The 12,372-nt window shown below is 36.4% G+C and overlaps 1 non-coding gene across 1 annotated transcript; it reads right to left on the bottom strand.

Moving 5' to 3' along the window:
* Nucleotides 1-445: 445 nt before the first annotated feature.
* On the bottom strand, nt 446-609 carry LOC149996097 (U1 spliceosomal RNA). The gene has a single exon (XR_016507531.1). It is a non-coding gene; the product is annotated as a U1 spliceosomal RNA (small nuclear RNA).
* Between the last annotated feature and the right edge of the window lie 11,763 nt (nt 610-12,372).

Raw genomic sequence — 12,372 nt, 5'->3', positions numbered from 1 at the left:
TTTAATGTATTGCTGCATTCAGTTTGCTAATATTTTGTTGAGGATTTTAGCATCTGTGTTCATCAGTGATATTGACCTATAATTGTTTTTTCTTTGTAGTGTCTTTATCTAGTTTTGGAATTAGGATAATGCTGGCTTTGTGAAAAGGGCTTAGTTCTCCCTCTTCTTGAATTTTTAGAATAATTTGAGATGGATATGTGTTAGTTGTTCTTTGAGTGTTTGGAAAATTTACCTGTGAGGTCATCTGGTCCATGACTTTTACTTGTTGAGAATTTTTTGATTACTGCCTCAATTTTATTAGTTCTAAATGGTCTCTTCAGATTTTTGATTCTTCCTGATTCACTTTTGAAAGATTGTATGTTTCTAGGAATTTATCCATTTCATCCAGATTATTCAATCTGTTGGCATATAGTTATTCACAATATTTTCCTTTTTCTTTTTTTTCCAGGGGAGAGCATGAACACAGTCCTGCACTACCACAAATTATGCAGTCGAGTTTCCCATATTTGGGGAAATTCCAGGGGTCGGTACATCCAGAGTACAATGGATAAGCCTTGCCCTGGGAAAACCCCCTTCATGATCATGGTATTTCCCCTGCCAGGTAAGTATTGTTCACAATATTTTCATATTTTCCTTTGTATTTCTGTGGTGTCAGTGTTATTTTTATTCGCATTCTCTCTCTTTTTTTCTTGAAAGGTATAGTAAAAGATTTTTGAATCTTGTTTATCTTTTCAAAGGACCATTTCTTGGTTTCATTGATATTTTGTATTTCTTTTACTCTATTTTGTTTATTTCTCCTCATATTTTCATCATGTCCTTCCTTTTAATCACTTTGGGCTTTGTTTTCAAGTTCTCTTATGCCTAAAGTGTGATTGTTTATTGGAGATTTTTCTTGTTTCTTGAAATAGACCTATAATGCTATGAAATTTTCTCTTAGGAAAATTCATATGCACCCAACATACGGATATGCATATATACATATATATAGCACATCTTGATGGGCATAAAGGGGGAGATCAATGGTAATACAGTTCTGGTAGAGGATATTTCTTCCAGACAGAAAATCAACAAAGAGATGGAGGCCTGAAATGCAAATGTAAATCTGGGGGTGTAATGTTATCATATATCAAGCTACCTTATAAAAACAACTCTGAAAGCTGCTGGACAACAAATCACAGGTCAAAATTATGAGTTTTTCGTATTATGTGAATGCTCTTTTTAGCAATTATACAGCAGGGGCTTCTCTGTTCCAAAATACCGAGCCTACTTCTTGCTCCTTTGTGCCCAACAGCAACCTGCCTTGTGCCCTCTGTGACCAAAACAACCCAGGGCTCTGCAGTGACCTTGCCAAGGGTAACTGCAACAAGGCGGACGAAGGCATGCTGCGCTCTCTGGATGAGGCCAATTTCCGCATTTATCCCTGGATGCGGTCTTCAGGGCCTGACAGGAAGTGGGGTCACCAGACATACACGTGCTACCAGATGCTAAACTGGAGAAGGAGTTCCATTTCAACCGCTACCTGACCCAGCGCCACTGCATTGAGATGCATTCTGCATATTTTTGAATTGTTGTTTCCATTCTCATTTGTGCCAAGGTATATTTTGATTTCTTCTGTGATCTCATTGTCAACTCATTCATAATTTAGTAACATGTTATTTAGCCTCCATGTGTTTTTGTGTTTTTTGTTTATTTCTTGTGGTAAACTTCTTAAATTTATTGAGACTTGTTTGGTGTCCTAACATGTGGTCTATCCTAGAAAATGTTTCATGTGCACTTGAAAAAAATGTATTTTATGCTGCTTAGGACTGAAATGCTGTGAAGATATCAACTATATCTGTCTGATCTAGTGTGCTCCTTCTGGTACTCCTATTATGCAGATGTTGTTACACTTCATGTTGTCCCAAAGATCCCTTAAGCTATTCTCATTTTTTTAAATTCTTTTTTCTTTTTGCTGCCCTAATAGGGTGTTTTCTGCTACTTTGTCTTCCAAATTGCTTATTTGATCCTCTGCTTCACCCAACCTACTATTTATTCTGCCAGTGTATTCTTCATGTTTCTTTGACTCTCCCTTTTGCCTGCCTCTTTGTATTTGTGTCTACATATTAGGTAGATTTTCTATGTCTTTTGGTCTTGGTAGGCTGGCCTTTTGAAATAAGCATTCTTTGGAACTCAGTGATGTAGTCTATTTAATAACCTGAGCTGGGTCCTCCAGGAATGTCCCTCATGTGGGTTATGTGAGCCCTCCTATTGTAATTGAACTTTGATTCCTATTGGCCAGTTTGTGCATGGGATAAACCCTCAGGCTGACTGTGAGGATTGACCCTGACCACAGTGTATAAGCTGCTGTGTAGGTGATGACTATGGTAAGTATAATTCACCTCAGCAGTGTCTGGAGCCTGCCAAGATCTTCCTTTGGATATGCCACTTATGAGGCTACTTGGATGCTCCTCTGATGTTGTCTGAAGCTAGTCATTGTATGTTCTAGGATCTCTTAGGACAGACTCTTGTACAGGTCAATGCCAGTTGTTGCCTAAAATGAAGGCTTTTATTCTGTCTATTGTACCTTTTTTTCTTTATTTCATTTTGTTCAATTTGTTTAATAGCTATCTCTAGAATATCCTAGTGGACCCTCAAAGAAGAAACTTAGTTATCCTCAGGATAGTTCTTTATATGTGTGAAATTAACAATTTTGTCTCTAATTTATTTTCTATCTGGATTAAAAATAGTTTCTTCAATATTTCCTTTTATTATATGTGTAACCTTTGTAATAGTTCCATTTTTCAAAAGGCCTCTCCACAGTCATATATAGAAGAATTTTTAAGCAAAAAAAAAAAAAAAAATCAAGACAAACAGTTGATTGATTACTCGTATAATTAGGCTATGTAATAATTTAAGCATGTAATTACAATAACAAGTACAATAACATAGGTTCAGGAACATACTCACATTTGGAAGTATACAACTGAGAGTGCCATTAGTTAATCAAGAGATTTAACAAAAATAAAATTGGTTCAGAGGTCTTTGACAAAAGTGTTTTCCAGAATCACTATTAATGGCTCAAGTAAAATCCCTTGCAGCCCAAATTGTAAGTAGTACAGATGCTCTTGACTTATGATGTGATTACTTCCAGATAAACTTATTGTAAATTGAAAATATTGTTAAGAAAAAAATGCATTCAATATACTTAACGTATTAAATGCCATAGCTCAGCCTAGCCTACTTTAAACATGCTCAGAAAACTTAAATTAGCCTAGAGTTGGACAAAACTATCTAATAAGACAAACACACTGTAGAATATGGGTTCTTTACCCTCGTGACTGCATGGCTGACTGAACTCTGAGTTCTCACTCCCACTTTTCAGCAGCACAGAAGTATCATATAACATATAGTTAGCACAGAAAAAAAACAAAATTTAAAAATTAAAGTACAGTTTCTGTTGAATGTGTATTGCTTTCATACCATCATCAAGTCCAAAATTTACAACTTGAACCATTATAAATCAGGGACCTTCTGTAAATTGAAATCCATTTTGCAATTGAATTCTCTACCAGGCTGCTGCTTGTTTTCCTTCTTTCCTACTTTTGCTGGGTCTTCTACTGCTATTGTATCCTTTATTTGCATCATTCAAATCTTATCAGTTATACAAATGAAATCCAAAGAAGAGTAGGTTAAGGAGACACAGCTTCATTTTTCTCACAGGTTACAAAGGCTTTCCATCTTTGCTTATCCTTCTTGTGTTATTGCATTTGGATCTAGTAATCCCATTCCAAACAGCTCCCCTGGTGAAGCTGACCTGGAAATCTTTTATGATGTTGCCTCTTATGGTTGCCCCTCCATCTTCTTTCCATCACTCTACTCTTTAACTATTGGTATAATCATCAAAACTCTAGCCTCCTTTTCATCCAGTGTTATAGATTAATCCCTGTGGGCATTATCTTCAGCCCTTCCAAATGCAAAATAATGTTACCACTTCTGGTTTGACAGTTTGTCCATACTGTGGGCCAGGCTCCCTAGTTATCTTGAGATCAACTTAGACACAGTCAAGCCCAGAGATGAAAATCTCAGATGCCTGAATCAGAAAAACTTCCTGCTAAATACTAGGGTTGTTTTGAGCATTAAATGAGATAATGAAACAAGTGCTTGATCCATGGTAAGCTTTATCTATAGTGCTTAGGTGTCAAGTACAAGTCTTAGAAGCTTACATATGTTATCTTGTTTAATCCTCACATCAATCCAATGAGCTAAGTACTATTAGTACTATTTTGTAGACAATCTAAGACATGAAGAAGTTTAATGACTCTATCAGTTATATAGCGATATTGTTTTATATTGGGTTTTTTCTGTAAGATGGCTCTAATAGTGCTTAGTTGTCTTTAACTTCATTCAAAACAATTGTGTTAAATTGTATTGTGATAGCTGTCATATTAGCATACCTTAAAAATCAAAATGATAAATTTTTGTGCAGCCATTTTAATATTGAAGATGGAAGGAAGTACACAACATTTTTGGCATATTATGATTTATTACTTTAAGAAAGGTAAAAATGCAACTGAAACACAGAAAAAGATTTGTACAGTGTATACAGTGAAGGTACTGTGACTGATCAAATGTGTCAAAAGTGGTTTGCAGTTTCATGCTGGAGATTTCTCTCTGGATGATGGATACTCCATGGTCCAGTAGGCCAGTTAAAGTAGATAATGATCAAATCAAGACATTAATTTAGAACAATGAACATTATACCATGTGGGAAATAGCCAACATATTCAAAATATCCAAATCAATAAAGTTATTTGTGAAAATGAAAAATATGTCTTTTATTTTAAGGAAAAAATTACACAGACTTTTTGGCCAACCCAATAGCAATAAGTGGTAGCCCCAGGATTTAAACATAAATTGACTAGTTCCAGAGTTTTGCCTGCTGACCACTATGGTGTGCTGCCTTTATATTGGTAGCTCTTACTGTGGGTATTATTGCCCTTAGCTGCATAACTTTGATAGAGGAGAGATGGGAAGAGACTGAGGTTTCCTTTTTTGCATTAGGTCATTCTCTTTTCTTTCTTTTATCCACCAACTAACACTCCCCTTTCACCTCTCCTGTGCAGAAGATACATCATAGACATTTCCTTCTGCCTTGTCACTCATGCCTAACTCTTTAACCTCCCTCACTGGAACTTTCTATGCCACTCTATGCCAGATTCCATGTGGTTCTAAATTCTTTCTAACTCTCACTGTGCACATATGGACTACCTTAGTTTGTCATAAGCCTTTCAAAACATTTCTACTGAACTAGACACCATGTGAATGACCAGAGTAGACTGATGAGCATAATTACTTGCTATGACCTGGATGATATACTTCTCTTTATATTTCCCTAAAGAGTGTTGATTTCCTTAGAAGCACAGTGGGAAAAAATAAAGGAGAGATGATGTTTGGAGATCAGGGTTGAGGATGAATTGTAATTTTAAATAGAGTGGTCAAGGTACCTCATTGAACCAGCATAATTTGAGCAAAGACTTGAAGGAAGTGAAAAGTGAGCTGACCTTTCATGGTTGATATTAATTACATATATATTCTCCCCCTTTTTATACATAGGCTCTTATATTCTGAGTCAATTTAGAAAAAAGAGTGTCACATTTTACCCCTCCAATTTTCCATTAACAACTCCCAGCCTTTTTTCATCTTTTTTTAGTCAGGGACACAGAGTAAAGTTGTGTCCAGTTCTTAATTTCAGCTGTCAGATAATTTTTGCCACATAGCAGGCACTTCACAAATATTTATTAAGTGAATCAATAAGTGAACAAAGGACACTGGCTCATAATAGAAGGTGGGAACTAATAACTGATTTTGAAGACTCCAGGAATATATTCCCTTGAGTGGAATCCTTTGAAGAAGGACTTATGCAGGATCTGAAGGCAGACTGGAGAAATAGCAGTGGTGGATTTATCATTCGGGGCTGAAGCTCTCCCTATGCAGTGTCTTGAAAATTGCCTTTCGTTAGGGGATCATAGCTCACTCCATGAGCTAACCCTGAACTTGGGAACTGGGCACTCATTGATTCTGTGAGAATAGGAAGTGGGAAAATCAACCTTAAGGTATTTTTCCATTTAGCTTTTAATCTTCCAAGTGAGCTTTGCTGTCATTTACCACAAAACAAAGAGCAATCAGTTTTTCCCAGGGTCCCACATCTTGGGCAGGCTAAATACAAAGGCTCTTGCCAAAAGTCTCTGCACTGAGGGTGCTGTTTGTAAAAAAAGAAAAAGAAATTCAGGAACCATGGAATTCTGACATAGCATGTAGGAAAACTTTCTGGGACATAATTTTTCCTTGGCTTGAAATGAGCAAACTGTGGAAATCAATGTAATCTATATTTGTGAACATAGGTGATGAGCTAAAGAAACTTAGAAGATGGGTGGCCTTATAATTTATTGTCCCAGCCAGGACATTTTTGACAGTAAAAGGGTCTCTATTAATCATCACATTAGGAAAACAGGCACAAACCAAGACTTTCTCAGGCAAATCAGAATATATGGTGACTTTGTAGAAGAAAAGTACTGTGAAAAAAAAGTGTACAGGGAAATACAAGTAAAATTTAATATTTTCCCTCCCTACTGAGCATTTTACACACTTTGGTGCTACCATCCTAATCAGAGAATCACCAAATCACAGAATTGTAAGACTCATATTGGGCTTTCAGATCATCTATGTCCTTCTACTCAAAAGATGGTCCATAGACTAGCAGCACTGGCATCATTTGGAAGCTGGTGAGAAATGCAGAACCTCAGGATCCACTCAGACCTATTGAATCAGAATCTGCATTTTAACAAGATACATATGAGAAGATTCATATGTATATGAAAGTTTGAGAAGCACCAACTTAGGTCATTTAACAAATACAGTATGTCCTCAAATAATATCATTTTCACTCACCATTGTATCATTATAACATTGATGAAATGCCACAGGAACTTAACTCTTATTTTATATTAATTAGCCTATGGTAAAGTTGATTTCATTATATGTGGTTTCACTTAAAATCACAAAGTCTATTGATGGCATTAAGTGAAGACTTCTGTAAAGAAACTGAGGTTCAGAATAGTTAAAAAGATTAATCTAAATACACTAGTTATAGGTAGGGAAATTTCTCAAATATTTTTACCAAGCTAGTTTTCCTCCCAATATGCAATGGTCTTTCCTGTCTAAAAAGCCCATATTCTGGCAGAGTAGATTGAATTCTAGTCCTGGTTTCACCTCAAATTTAGAGAAGTCACTGCATTCAGTGCCCTCATCAGTAAAGTGAGGAAATTTGACTATGTGGGCCACTACATTTCCCTTCAAGTTCTAAAGTTCCATAATTCTATGAATTACTAAATATTTGGAAAGCCTAAAGCTAAATAAGAAAAGTTACAAAAAACATGGTGTAGGACAAGTATCCTGATTAATACGTTTCATGAGGAAGACCTGTTGTTAGTGATGAGAAACCAGAGGGCATTCCGGGAGGTAGAATGGCAAAAGCAGCTGTTTGATCGGAGGAAGTATGTTTGGGGACAATGGAGAGAGGTGGTAGTGGATGTTTAAGAAATGGAAAATATATATAAGGCATCTTTAAGCATGTTCATAGTAAATGTAGATCATGGCAAACAAAATAACCTCTAAGTTAATAATCTTTTTCCTCAATTGGAGTCTCACTTCTGAGACTGCCCCTTCTCAGCCTTGGGCACCTATAACTATGGGCAGTGTGATGGTTAATTTTATGTGTCAACTTGGCTAAGCTATAGAGCTTGGTCAAACACTAGTATAGATGTTGCTATGAAAATATTTTTAAGAAGTGATTAAAAAAAAGAAGTGATTAACATTTACAATTAGCAGGCGTCAAGTATAACAGATTGTCCTCAATGATGTGAGTGGATCTCTTTGAAACCACTGAAGACCTTAAGAGCAAAGGCTGAGGTTTGCTGAAAAAGGAATTTTGCTTCAAGACTGCAATATATAAACCTTACCTAAGTTTCCTGTCTGTGGGCCTGCCCTATAGATTTTGGACTCAAGGATAAATATCAACTCTTCACTGAATTTCCAGCCCACCAGCAGCCTGTCTCACCAATTTCAGATGTGCCAGCCCCCCATAACTGCATGAGTGCATGAGCCAGTTCCTTAAATCAAGTAAATCTCAATCTCTCCCTCTCACACACTTTCTCTTTCGGTGTCTTCACACACACATCTATTGTCCTATTTATTCTCTTTTTTAGCAGAACTCTGCCAAATATAGGCAGTATTCATAGATTTTTCTGAACTCTTATTCAACCAGAAGTTAATTGGCAGACAGACTTTGGGTGATCTATTGATAACTGTGAAAACCACAAAAATCTTTGTTCCCAAGTTCTCTACCTGAAGAGGCAGGGTTCATTTCTGATTAATCAACCTATCCTCAATGCCTAAGACTGTGCCTGGCACAGAGGTAGAGGAGGTACTTGGTAAATGTGAATGAATTTACATGACAATAATACCTGTGCAAAAAGTCAGGCTTAGGCTACATTGTCAGTTGACTACTACTTAGACAAGTAAACAAGAAACTATTTACAATGACCTTAAAGAAAGTCATTTGTTATAGACAGAGTTGAATTGAAAATCTAATGTAGTCTCTTAGTAAATTTGGGATTTTTGAGGGTTTGGGAGAGGGAAATAGAATCCCCAAGCTTCCTCTTGATATCAATGTACCATAATTGTTAAGAACACAAACTTTGTTGCCAGAAAGTCTGGGTTCTAATCACAGCCCTGCCATTTGGTATCTGTATGACCTTGAGAAGTTTATTTAAACTTTTTTAATCTCAGTTTATCCACATGAAAAACAGAAATAAAAATGTGCCTGCCTCAAAGGTTAGGTGAGTTAATACAAATACAATACAGACAGTCCCTGATTTAGGCTAGTCCAACTTGTGATTTTTTCTTCTTTATTATAGCACAAAAGTGATACTCATTCAGTAGAAACTGGACTGTGAATTTTGAATTTTGATTTTTTCCTGTGCTAACAATATGAGGAAAGATACTCTCCTGTGATGTTGGGCAAAAAGACAACCTGTGAGGAAATCCATCAGACAAAATATTCAAAAACAATATGGTAAATATACAAAAAGGTAAAGTGCTTGGGAACACAGAAGGCATCTGATAATCTAAACCAAATAGCCTATGAGGGCTTTATGGATGAAGTAAAACTTAAGCTAAATATTTAAAAATGAGTAAGACTTCACAAGATAGAGCAGTGGAAAAGGCATATCTGGTGGAGAAGGCAACATATACACAAGCACATGACATGATTTGGGAAATGATGAATTTTTTTTGAACCTGAGGAATGTCCAAGAAGTACTCAGTAAGTAAAAGACAAGTGGTCTAGACCTCCACCAGAGGCAAGAAAGGCTGGAGGATTTATCTGGAAGTCAGTATCAGCAAAGTTGAGCTGTGCACAAGAATTACCATGTGGGTGAGAAAATATGAGGGTCATTGAGGACCATGGTGTTTAAGGAGCAGGTGGGGGTGACATACTTAACACAGAACTACTCAAAGAGCTATGGAGGAAACACAGAAGAGAATGGTATAGTAGAAGCTGGGAAAGAAGACATTCTAAGAGTGAAAGCATGCTAATTTCTTTCTGTCAATATGAATTTGTCTTTTATGTAAATAGAATTTATTAAAATACATTGCCTTTTATGTCACTTAGTATAGTGTTATAAAGGGTCATCTGTGTTGTAGCATTGTCAGTACTTCATTCTTTCTCTGTGTGGCTGAATAATTTTCTGTTGGGTGGATATTGCATATTTTGTTTATCCATTCATTATTTGATGGTCATTACTATTGTTTCCAATTTTTGGGTGTATGAAAAATGCTGCTATGGATATTCACATACAAGTTTTTGCATGAACATATGTTTTTAATTCTTTTGGGTTCAGCAATTGGAAATTGCCTAAATAATATAATAAAATTCTATGTGAGCATAAAAAAATGGTATAGGGTTGTATGTGCTTATATGAACAGAAGAGTTAAATGAAACTGCAAGGCACATTACAGTGTGTATTGAATAAATCCATTTTGTAATTAAAAGCAAGCAAATGAATGAATAAGAAAAGAAGAATTAAGAGATGATAGGAGGAAAATGGTTTTTTCAAGTCTCCCCTTCTTCCGAAAAGCAAGCACCAATCTGCAGATGCCTTGAAAATAGTTGAAAGGGGATGTACCAGTTTGTCTGTGTTAAAATGGAAACAATAGCTAAAACAACTTCAATTACATAACTTAAGGGTAATATTTTACCTCTTCGGGGAGTTTTCCATGAATGTATAATTAAGATAATTGCCAGTAACTAAGTGAAGTTAGTCAAAGTAGGAAGTATTTGCTGTTCTAGAACTTGTGTGGGCACATATAAAAGTTAAAAAAAGAAAAACATCTGTTAATGCTTTTAAAGAATTTCCAGTGCTTTCAGTCCCAGGGTTATCAGCTGGGAGGGAGAAGGGGGAGAAATGGGAAAATTGTGCAGAGATTAAGAAGCATAATTGGTAGGTACAAAATAGACAGAGAGAAGTTAAGAATAATGTAGGAAAGGGTGATGCTAAAGATCTTACATGCACAACCCATGGACATGAGCTAAGGGGGGTGGGATTGGTGGAAGGAAGGGAGATACTGGACAGAGGGAAGCAAAGGGAAAAGAAATTGGGACAACTGTAACAACATTATCAAAAATATATACTTAAAAAAAAAAAAGAAGAAAAGACCTGGCTGCTGTGGCTCCATGGATTGAGCGTCGGCCTGCGAGCCAAGTGTCGCTGGTTCAATTCCCAGTCAGTGCACATTACTAGGTTGCCCATCAGGTCCCATTATGGGGCGCAAGTGAGAGGCAACCACACAGTGATGTTTCTCTCCCTCTCTTTCTCCTTTTCCCTCTCTCCAAAAAATTAAATAAATAAACAAATAAATAAATTATTTAAAAAATAAAAAATTAAAAAAAATTTTTTAAAGAAAAGAAAAGAAATCCTGGCAGCTTCTGCCTTTCTGCTCCCAGGAGACCTAAGCCACCAAAAGTCTGACTACTTTGCTGGAGATGCCATAGAGAGAGGCTGCATGAAGAGGTGAAGAGACCCTGAGATCTCCATTATCCAGTGTCCTTCTTAACCCAGTGGCTAAATGTAGCCACATAACTGGCCACTGAAAAGACCAGTAGGGGAGGTACCCAGCTGAACTTAGCCCAGTTACTGAATCCTAACCAAAAAATTAGTTATTGTGTCATAGGCCACAAAGTTTGGGACAGTTTGCTATGCAGCAATAGATAAATAAAACAAGTAACTGCATCTTTTTCCTGACAAAGAAAGGTGTAAAAAATTTTTAAGAAATTTAAATGACCTTACCTCAAAGGGATAAGAACAAATTCTTCTTGTTTCAAGGTAGCCCATTCATAATCAACTCTTTTATATCACAAGTAGAGAGACTGAGACTTAAAAATCAAGTGAAGCAGTGAGCCTACAGCAATTTGTTTCCTCCAGCCCACATAAATTCATCAAGGCAACGTCCCTTTTTCATTAAAGCTGTAGATCTCTAATTTTTCTCGCTCTGCTGTTTTCATGTGCTTGCTTGCTTAGAAGCATATTCAAATGCATGTTCATTCCCTAGATAATCCCATTACCTATCTTTCCAGCTTTAATATTCCTCTGGCACCTACTCTCCTTAGCATCTTCTCTCATTTTCTTTGTACTTGCTCTGTCCTGTGAGCCACCACAGTTCGTTTCTCTTGAGCACTGGTTGTCAAAGTGTATATCCTGGGTCAGCAACAAGAACATCACCTGGAATTTATTAGAAATGCAAATTTTGGACTCTACTTCAGAGCTACTATAGCAGAAACTCTGGAGATGGAGCTTTTGATCTGTTTTGACAAACCCTCCAGATGATTTCTAACGTGCACTGAAGTTTGAAAACTGCTGCCCTAGAGCAGAGGTCTGCACATTCTTTTCTATAAAGTGGTAGATAATAAATATTTTAGGATTTTGAAACCAAATGTCCTATGTTGCAAGTATTCAACTCTGCTGTTATAACATGAAAGCATTCACAGACAGCTGTGTTCTAATAAAATATTATTTATGGGTACTAATATTAATATTTGGATTTCATAAGATGTTCATGTTTCACAAAATATTATTCTATTTTTTCAACTATTTAAAAGTATGAGAATTATGCTCAGTTTGAGGGCTACATGAAAGCAGACAGTGGGCAGAGCATGGCCCTCGAGCCATCATTTTTGCACACCCCTGCCCTGGAACATTTCTGGTTTGCTCTTACACATTTTATTGAAGTATCCATCTTTAGTTGAACAATGTTTTATTTTTTAGACCTCTAGATGAT

The sequence above is a fragment of the Furipterus horrens genome, unplaced genomic scaffold (genome assembly GCF_987537825.1).
Source record: "Furipterus horrens unplaced genomic scaffold, mFurHor1.1.pri manual_scaffold_12, whole genome shotgun sequence".
NCBI classification, from domain to species: Eukaryota; Metazoa; Chordata; class Mammalia; order Chiroptera; family Furipteridae; genus Furipterus; species Furipterus horrens.
Note: the sequence above shows the minus strand (reverse complement) of the source record. Positions and strands in the feature narration are given on the sequence as shown.